The sequence below is a fragment of the Leucopleurus acutus genome, assembly GCF_964270905.1.
Source record: "Leucopleurus acutus genome assembly, chromosome: 9".
Lineage (NCBI taxonomy): Eukaryota > Metazoa > Chordata > Mammalia > Artiodactyla > Delphinidae > Leucopleurus > Leucopleurus acutus.
Window position 1 is genome coordinate 91,936,532 of NC_139144.1, and position 9,680 is coordinate 91,946,211.

General features: G+C 39.0%; 1 long non-coding RNA gene across 1 annotated transcript; it reads right to left on the minus strand.

Annotated features, from left to right (window-relative positions):
• Positions 1-546: 546 nt before the first annotated feature.
• LOC309966488 lies at positions 547-905 on the minus strand. Its single transcript, XR_014326454.1, has 2 exons — positions 720-905; positions 547-647 (listed from the first exon to the last, which is right to left on the minus strand). It is a non-coding gene; the product is annotated as an uncharacterized lncRNA (long non-coding RNA).
• Positions 906-9,680: the final 8,775 nt, after the last annotated feature.

Here is a 9,680-nt window from a genome sequence, read left to right on the forward strand (position 1 = left end):
ACCCCTATTGCTGACCCTCAGGATTGTGAGCTAAATAACATTGGTGTTCTAGGCCACTCAGTTGCAGGTGGTTTGTTACACAGCAAATCCAAACTATACAGCTCTTAGCTGGTTTGAAATCTCTTGCAGAGAGAGCCAAACTAAAGAGGGAGAAGCTCACTTATTAGGCAAATGCAATGTGTCAGACTCAAAGCTTCATATACAGTATTTCATTTAAACCTACAAAGTAGGCCAAATCCATAGCTGAGCCCCTGGGAGCTGTGAGAACAAAGAAGAGAAAGGGAAATCTCTCCCAGCAGCCTCAGAAGCAGCAGATTAAAGCTCCACAATCAATTTGATGTACCCTGCATCTGTGGAATAAGTGAATAGACAACGAATCATCGCAAATTAAGGAGGTGGACTTTGAGAGCAAGATTTATAATTTTTTCCCCTTTTCCTTTTTTTCTGAGTGTGTATGTGTATGCTTCTGTGTGAGATTTTGTCTGTATAACTTTGCTTCCACCATTTGTCCTAGGGCTCTATCTGTCGGTTTTCTTTTTTTTCCTCTCTTAATAATTATTTTTTTATTTTAATAACTTTATTATATTTTATCTTACTTTATTTTATTTTACTTTATCTTCTTTCTTTCTTTTTTTCTTCCTTCACTCCTTCCTTCTTTCCTTCTTTCCTCCCTCACTCCCTCCCTCCCTCCTTCCCTCCCCTTCTTTCTTTCTTTCTACTTCTACTAATTCTTTCTTTCTACTTTTTCTCCCTTTTATTCTGAGCCGTGTGGATGAAAGGCTCTTGGTGCTCCAGCCAGGAGTCAGTGCTGTGCCTCTGAGGTGGGAGAGCCAACTTCAGGACACTGGTCCACAAGAGACCTCCCAGCTCCACATAATATCAAATGGCGAAAATCTCCCAGAGATCTCCATCTCAACACCAGCACCCAGCTTCACTCAACGACCAGCAAGCTACAGTGCTGAACATCCTATGCCAAACAGCTAGCAAGACAGGAACACAACCCCACCCATTAGCAGAGAGGCTGCCTAAAATCATAATAAGGCCACAGACACCCCAAAACACACCACCAGACATGGACCTGCCCACCAGAAAGACAAGATCCAGCCTCATCCACCAGAACACAGGCACTAGTCCCCTCCACCAGGAAGGCTACACAATCCACTGAACCAACCTTAGCAACTGGGAACAGACACCAAAAACAACAGGAACTACGAACCTGCAGCCTGCAAAAAGGAGACCCCAAACACAGTAAGACAAGCAAAGTGAGAAGACAGAAAAACACACAGCAGATGAAGGAGCAAGATAAAAACCCACCAGACCTAACACATGAAGAGGAGATTGGCAGTCTACCTGAAAAAGAATTCAGAATAATGATAGTAAATATGATCCAAAATCTTGGAAATAGAATAGACAAAATGCAAGAAACATTTAAAAAGGAACTAGAAGAACTAAAGATGAAACAAACAATGATGAACACCACAATAAATGAAATGAAAAATACTCTAGATGGGATCAATAGCAGAATAACTGAGGCAGAAGAACGGATAAGTTACCTAGAAGATAAAATAGTGGAAATAACTACTGCAGAGCAGAATAAACAAAAAAGAATGAAAAGAACTGAGGATAGTCTCAGAGACCTCTGGGACAACATTAAACGCACCAACATTCGAATGATAGGGGTTCCAGAAGAAGAAGAGAAAAAGAAAGGGACGGAGAAAATATTTGAAGAGATTATAGTTGAAAACTTCCCTAATATGGGAAAGGAAATAGTTAATCAAGTTCAGGAAGCACAGAGAGTCCCATACAGAAGAAATCCAAGGAGAAATACGCCAAGACACATTAATCAAACTGTCAAAAATTAAATACAAAGAAAACACATTAAAAGCAGCAAGGGAATAACAACAAATAACACACAAGGTAATCCCCATAAGGTTAACAGCTAATCTTTCAGCAGAAACTCTGCAAGCCAGAAGGGACTGGCAGGACACCTTTAAAGTGATGAAGGAGAAAAACCTGCAACCAAGATTACTCTACCCAGCAAGGATCTCATTCAGATTTGATGGAGAAATTAAAACCTTTACAGACAAGCAAAAGCTGAGAGAGTTCAGCACCACCAAACCAGCTCTACAACAACTGCTAAAGGAACTTCTTTAGGCAAGAAACACAAGAGAAGGAAAAGACCTACAATAACAAACCCAAAACAATTAAGAAAATGGGAATAGGAACATACATATCGATAATTACCTTAAATGTAAATGGACTAAATGCTCCCACCAAAAGACACAGATTGGCTGAATGGATACAAAAACAAGACCCATACATATATGCTGTCTACAAGTGACCCACTTCAGACCTAGAGACACATACAGACTGAAAGTAAGGGGATGGAAAAACATATTCCATGCAAATGGAAACCAAAAGAAAGCTGGAGTAACAATTCTCATATCAGACAAAATAGACTTTAAAATAAAGACTATTAGAAGAGACAAAGAAGGACACTACATAATGATCAAGGGATGGATCCAAGAAGAAGATATAACAATTGTAAATATTTATGCACCCAACCTCAATACATAAGGCAACTACTAACAGCCATAAAAGGAGAAATCGACACTAACACATTCATAGTAGGGGACTTTAACACCCCACTTTCACCAATGGACAGACATCCAAAATGAAAATAAATAAGGAAACACAAGCTTTAAATGATACATTAAACAAGATGGACTTAATTGATATTTATAGGACATTCCATCCAAAAACAACAGAATACACATTTTTCTCAAGTGCTCATGGAACATTCTCCAGGATAGATCATATCTTGGGTCACAAATCAAGCCTTGGTAAATTTAAGAAAATTGAAATTGTATCAAGTATCTTTTCCAACCACAATGCTATGAGACTAGATATCAATTACAGGAAAAGATCTGTAAAAAATACAAACACATGGAGGCTAAACAATACACTACTTAATAACGAAGTGATCACTGAAGAAATCAAAGAGCAAATAAAAAAATACCGAGAAACAAATGACAATGGAGACACAACACCCCAAAATCTATGGGATGGAGCAAAAGCAGTTCTAAAAGGGAAGTTTATAGCAATACAATTCTACCTTAAGAAACAGGAAACATCTCTAAAAAACAGCCTAACCTTGCACCTAAAGAATTAGAGAAAGAAGAACAAAAAACCCCCAAAGTTAGCAGAAGGAAAGAAATCATAAAAATCAGAGCAGAAATAAATGAAAAAGAAATGAAGGAAACGATAGCAAAGATCAATAAAACTAAAAGCTGGTTCTTTGAGAAGATAAACAAAATTGATAAACCATTAGCCAGACTCATCAAGAAAAAAATGGAGAGGACTCAAATCAATAGAATTAGAAATGAAAAAGGAGAAGTAACAACTGACACTGCAGAAATACAAAAGATCATGAGAGATTACTACAAACAACTCTATGCCAATAAAATGGACAACCTGGAAGAAATGGACAAATTCTTAGAAATGGACACCCTGCCAAGACTGAATCAGGAATAAATAGAACATATGAACAGACCAATCACAAGCACTGAAATTGAAACTGTGATTCAAAATCTTCCAACAAACAAAAGCCCAGGACCAGATGGCTTCACAGGCGAATTCTGTAAAAACATTTAGAGAAGAGCTAACACCTATCCTTCTCAAACTCTTCCAAAATACAGCAGAGGGAGGAACACTCCCAAACCCATTCTACGAGGCCACCATCACCCTGATACCAAAACCAGACAAGGATGTCACAAAGAAAGAAAACTACAGGCCAATATCACTGATGAACATAGATGCAAAAATCCTCAACAAAATACTAGCAAACAGAATCCAGCAGCACATTAAAAGGATCATACACCATGATCAAGTGGGGTTTATTCCAGGAATGCAAGGATTCTTCAATATATGCAAATCAATCAATGTGATACACCATATTAACAAATTGAAGGAGACAAACCATATGATCATCTCAATAGATGCAGAGAAAGCTTTCGACAAAATTCAACACCCATTTATGATAAAAACCCTGCAGAAAGTAGGCATAGATGGAACTTTCCTCAACATAATAAAGGCCATATATGACAAACCCACAGCCAACATCGTCCTCAATGGTGAAAAACTGAAAGCATTTCCACCAAGATCAGGAACAAGACAAGGTTGCCCACTCTCACCACTCTTATTCAACACAGTTTTGGTAGTTTTACCCACAGCAATCAGAGAAGAAAAGGAAATAAAAGGAATCCAAATTGGAAAGGAAAAAGTAAAGCTGTCACTGTTTGCAGATGACATGATGCTATACATAGAGAATCCTAAAGATGCTAACAGAAAACTACTAGAGCTAATCAATGAATTTGGTAAAGTAGAAGGATACAAAATTAATGCACAGAAATCTCTGGCATTCCTATACACTAATGATGAAAAATCTGAAAGTGAAATTAAGAAAACACTCCCATTTACCATTGCAACAAAAAGAATAAAATATCTAGGAATAAACCTACCTAAGGAGACAAAAGACCTGTATGCAGAAAGTTATAAGACACTGATGAAAGAAATTAAAGATAATACAAATAGATGGAGAGATATACCATGTTCTTGGATTGGAAGAATCAACATTGTGAAAATGACTCTACTACCCAAAGCAATCTACAGATTCAATGTAACCCCTATGAAACTACCACTGGCATTTTTCACAGAACTAGAACAAAAAATTTCACAATTTGTATGGAAACACAAAAGACCCCGAATAGCCAAAGCAATCTTGAGAACGAAAAACGGAGCTGGAGGAATCAGACTCCTGGACTTCAGACTATAATACAAAGCTACAGTAATCAAGACAGTATGGTACTGGCACAAAAACAGAAGGATAGATCAGTGGAACAGGATAGAAAGCCCAGAGATAAACCCACGCACATATGGTCACTTTACCTTTGATAAAGGAGGCAGGAATGTACAGTGGAGAAAGGACAGCCTCTGCAATAAGTGGTGCTGCGAAAACTGGACAGGTACATGTAAAAGTATGAGATTAGATCACTCCCTAACACCATACACAAAAATAAGCTCAAAATGGATTAAAGACCTAAATGTAAGGCCAGAAACTATCAAACTCTTAGAGGAAAACATAGGCAGGACACTCTATGATATAAATCAAAGCAAGATCCTTTTTGACCCACCTCCTAGAGAAATGGAAATAAAAACAAATGGGACCTAATGAAACTTCAAAGCTTTTGCACAGCAAAGGAAATCATAAACAAGAGCAAAAGACAACCCTCAGAATGGGAGAAAATATTTGCAAATGAAGCAACTGACAAAGGATTAATCTCCAAAATTTATAGGCAGCTCATGCAGCTTAATAACAAAAAAAAAAAAACAACCCAATCCAAAAATGAGCAGAAGACCTAAATAGACATTTCTCCAAGGAAGATACACAGACTGCCAACAAACACATGAAAGAATGCTCAACATCACTAATCATTAGAGAAATGCAAATCAAAACTACAATGAGATATCATTTCACACCAGTCAGAATGGCCGTCATCAAAAAATCTAGAAACAATAAATGCTGGAGAGGGTGTGGAGAAAAGGGAACCCTCTTGCACTGTTGGTGAGAATGTAAATTGATACAGCCACTGTGGAGAACAGTATGGAGGTTCCTTCAAAAACTAAAAGTAGAACTACCATATGACCCAGCAATCCCACTACTGGGCATATAGCCTGAGAAAACCATAATTCAAAAAGAGTCATGTAGCAAAATATTCATTGCAGCTCTATTTACAATAGCCCAGAGATGGAAACAACCTAAGTGTCCATCATCGGATGAATGGATAAAGATGTGGCACATATATACAATGAAATATTACTCAGCCATAAAAAGAAACAAAATCGAGCTATTTGTAATGAGGTGGATAGACCTAGAGTCTGTCATACAGAGTGAAGTAAGTCAGAAAGAGAGAGACAAATACTGTATGCTAACACATATATATGGAATTTAAGAAAAAAAAATGTCATGAAGAACCTAGGGGTAAGACAGAAATAAAGACACAGACCTACTAGAGAATGGACTTGAGGATATGGGGAGGGGGAAGGGTAAGCTGTGACAAAGTGAGAGAGAGGCATGGACATATATACACTACCAAACGTAAGGTAGATAGCTAGTGGGAAGCAGCCGCATAGCACAGGGAGATCAGCTTGGTGCTTTGTGATCGCCTGGAGGGGTGGGATAGGGAGGGTGGGAGGAGGGAAAGGCAAGAGGGAAGAGATATGGGAACATATGTATATATATAACTGATTGATTTTGTTGTTAAGAAGAAACTAACACACCATTGTAAAGCAATTATACTCCAATAAAGATGTTTTAAAAAATAAAAAATAAACCTACAAAGTAGGCATTAACAATTTCCATTTAAAAATAGATAAACTGTGACTGTGGGAGATGATTAACTTGCCTAACCTTGTAAGTGGTAGAACAAGGATTCCAAACCAGGTCTGTTTGTCCTGTGTAATTTGGCTTTGCCTAGAAACAGACCTTGAATTAAGGATTCAAGTACAATTAGTTTATTTGGGATGTGAAGAACAAGTGAGAAAATAAGAGGAAGACAGACAATGCAGGGAACTTAATTAGTAAGTTACTAGTGTGGGCAACTGGCCTTTCTTCATTCTGTGTAGTACATGTCTCAGCTATTCCCACCGAAGGGGCGAGGGAGCTGGAGTACTTATGCACCAACTCCTGTAGTCATTGGTTGAAGGTAGCCAGGGGGTGATGTGCCTGTGTGGGGCATTAGTTATCCAGCACTGCATAGACATGGGGACCTGCTTGTGGCAGTCATAAGAATCACCTGAGCAGTGAGTTACACATGCTGCTAGCTGGAATTTTGATGTGTGCTGAAGTGCTGGGCCCACAGGTATATGGACTGGTCACTGAAAGGATCTGCTACAGCCTCCCAAGATTAGCCTCTTTTTGTTTCACTTGTTACCATTTCTTCATCTGCCATAAAATTATTCTGCTATAAGAGTAGAGACAGATAAAGAAAAGGGGTACAGAGAGAGACACAGAGAAAGATAATTGCTACCTAAAATATCTAGTGGTTTAAGGTCAGCAAATTGCCTTGTGGCAAAAGTTGGAATCTTTGTGCTCTGAGCAAGGTGGCTGAAAGCTAGTCAACCATGTGAAGGGGAGCAGAGTATAAGCCCCCACAATATGCCTCCTTGGCATAAGGATTATCTTGAGCTGATTATTTCAAGAAACTTCAGACACAGGAGAAATTCTGAAAACCCGAGTAAAAGTTATCCTTTTGTAAAAGACATTTACATTATAAGGAAAACCTCCATTTGTAAGGGTGTCTTCTCTGTACAAAAAAAGAAAGATGACTGAAACAACATGAAACTTTTCAATGGAGAAGGTACCTACTGAAGACAAATCTGCATGACAACCTTACCCTTACTTCCTGTGCTTTTCCTGGTCACCTCCCCTAACTGCGCCTCTCCCTGCAGCATCTTTGTCTTTAGCTGGACATGGTATTTAAGATGGTAGCTTGGGCCATTTCAGGGAGTTACTCAGTTTTGCTGGGTCTCTCCTATGTGAACAGGAGGAATACATATTAAACCTTTTCCTCCTCTCACTCTGTATTACAGGGGGATCTCAGCCAAGAACCTAGAAGGCAGAGGGAAAATCATGTTTCCTCCCCTACATTTATAACATTAATAATGAGGAATGGCAGACAACCAGCAAAAGAAAACTTGTATTTCCTGCTCTCCTTCACTATTTAACTTTCAGGCAGGCAACACTTTAAATACGTTTGATACCAGTAGCTTGTTTACTTATTTGTTCCTCTATCATATCATTTAAGCAACTAGATGCTCACTACGAGCTAGCACTACCGGGTACTGAGTTACTCCCCTGAACCCAACATGCATGGTTATCTGTAATTTCGGAAGAAGACAAACGCAGTATCATTTCACATATAAGTGGGACCCTTGTTGGATTAGTCTGCTCGGCCTGCCCTAACAAGCTACCACACTGGGTAGCTTAAATGACGGAGATTTATTTTCTCATATTTCTGGACGCTGGCAGTCCACGATCAATGTGTTGGCAGGTTCGGTTCCTCCCAAGGCCTCTCTCCTTGCCTTGCTGACAGCAGCCTTCTCGCTGTGTCCTTACACGGCCTTTTCTCTTATTTGCATGCATCCCTGGTGTTTCTTCCTCTTCTTGAAAGGGCCCAACCCGACTGGCCTCACTGTACCTTTACCACTTCTTTGAAAGGCCCTCTCTCCAAATACAGTCACATGGATTAGAAGCCACCCATATGACCTCACTTAATGACCTGTTTAAAGATCCTATTTCCAAAAACAGTTACATTCTAAGTTAATAGGGTTTGGGACTCCAATATATGCATATTGTGGGGGACACAATTCAGCCCATCTTACTTGTACATAAATCCACTTTTATTGGGAAGTCTCCAATACATCAGTTTAAGTACTTACTTCATTTACTCATTTATTCAATAGATCTTCCATATCAGAATACTATGTTCCTCTTTTCATTCCATCCTCCGTAGCAATAAAAAAGTGCTAATGATAGATATTGTGTTAATGTGTTACCACTTCTGTGGTACTCAGAGAATTTTAGAGGGATTCAGCCTTGGGGGGAAAAGTGGGGAAAGGAAAGTTGGGAAAGGAAAATATTTTGTCGGGAGAATAAGTCAAAGCCCCCAGATGACATCATATATGAAAGAATTCATTCCACTCGTCTGGACCAGACACCACACCTTGGTTTTCCATACTCTGGAAAACTGAATAAAGGAAAAGGAGCTTATATTACAACCCAAGTAACCAGTTGTATTCCAGAGGCATTTTCTGATTAAAGTTTGTTGATTACTGAGTGCTGTGTGTTAACCAACGATGTTATTGTTGAAGTTCCCATGGTTAACCTTGAACTTCAGAGCTTCTAGACAATTCCTTACTCATTAACCTTTGGTTTTAGTAGTCTTGATCAGGGCCTGTCCAGGCTTATTGAGGAAGGAGGTAGGAGTCTTGTCCCTGGAGTACTCAGGGCTGTTAATGTTTGCATTGATTTTCTTAAAAGAGGAGCATTAGAAGGGCAGTAGGCAGTCACCAAGTGTCAACTTGAGCTGCTAAACATGTTTCTTTTTCGTAAAATTAAAATTCCAAGCTAAAGATGCCTTATCTTTAAGCAGTCATTAAATACAAAATAAGATCAGAATTTTTTGAAAATCTTGCCATAGAAAGAGACTATTGCCCTCAATTCTACCTTAATTAATTATCAATGGAAAACTTTAGGGTGTGTTTTGCGGTACAACATGCACACTCTTAATTAAGGATTTCCTCTATGTGCCTGTTATTCTACCTGAAATCTGTTATGCTTGAGATACGCCTTCAGGTTAAGGCACTACAGGGATACAAATGGGAGGGGTCACATGGTGACCAAAATCCATCAGCTCTTGGTGCAACTTACTCTATTAGATTTGCTTTGGAATGAAGTTCTGAGGAACTGAGACATGGAACAGGTAAGTTTTGATGAGAGGGGAGTCGGAAGAATGGGATACTATATAGGAAGACAGACTTACAACGATCATCAGGGTGGGTTTAGCTGGCATCTAATGTCTGAGACCAGGTTATAACAGGAGAGGGAGTTAGCAATGGAA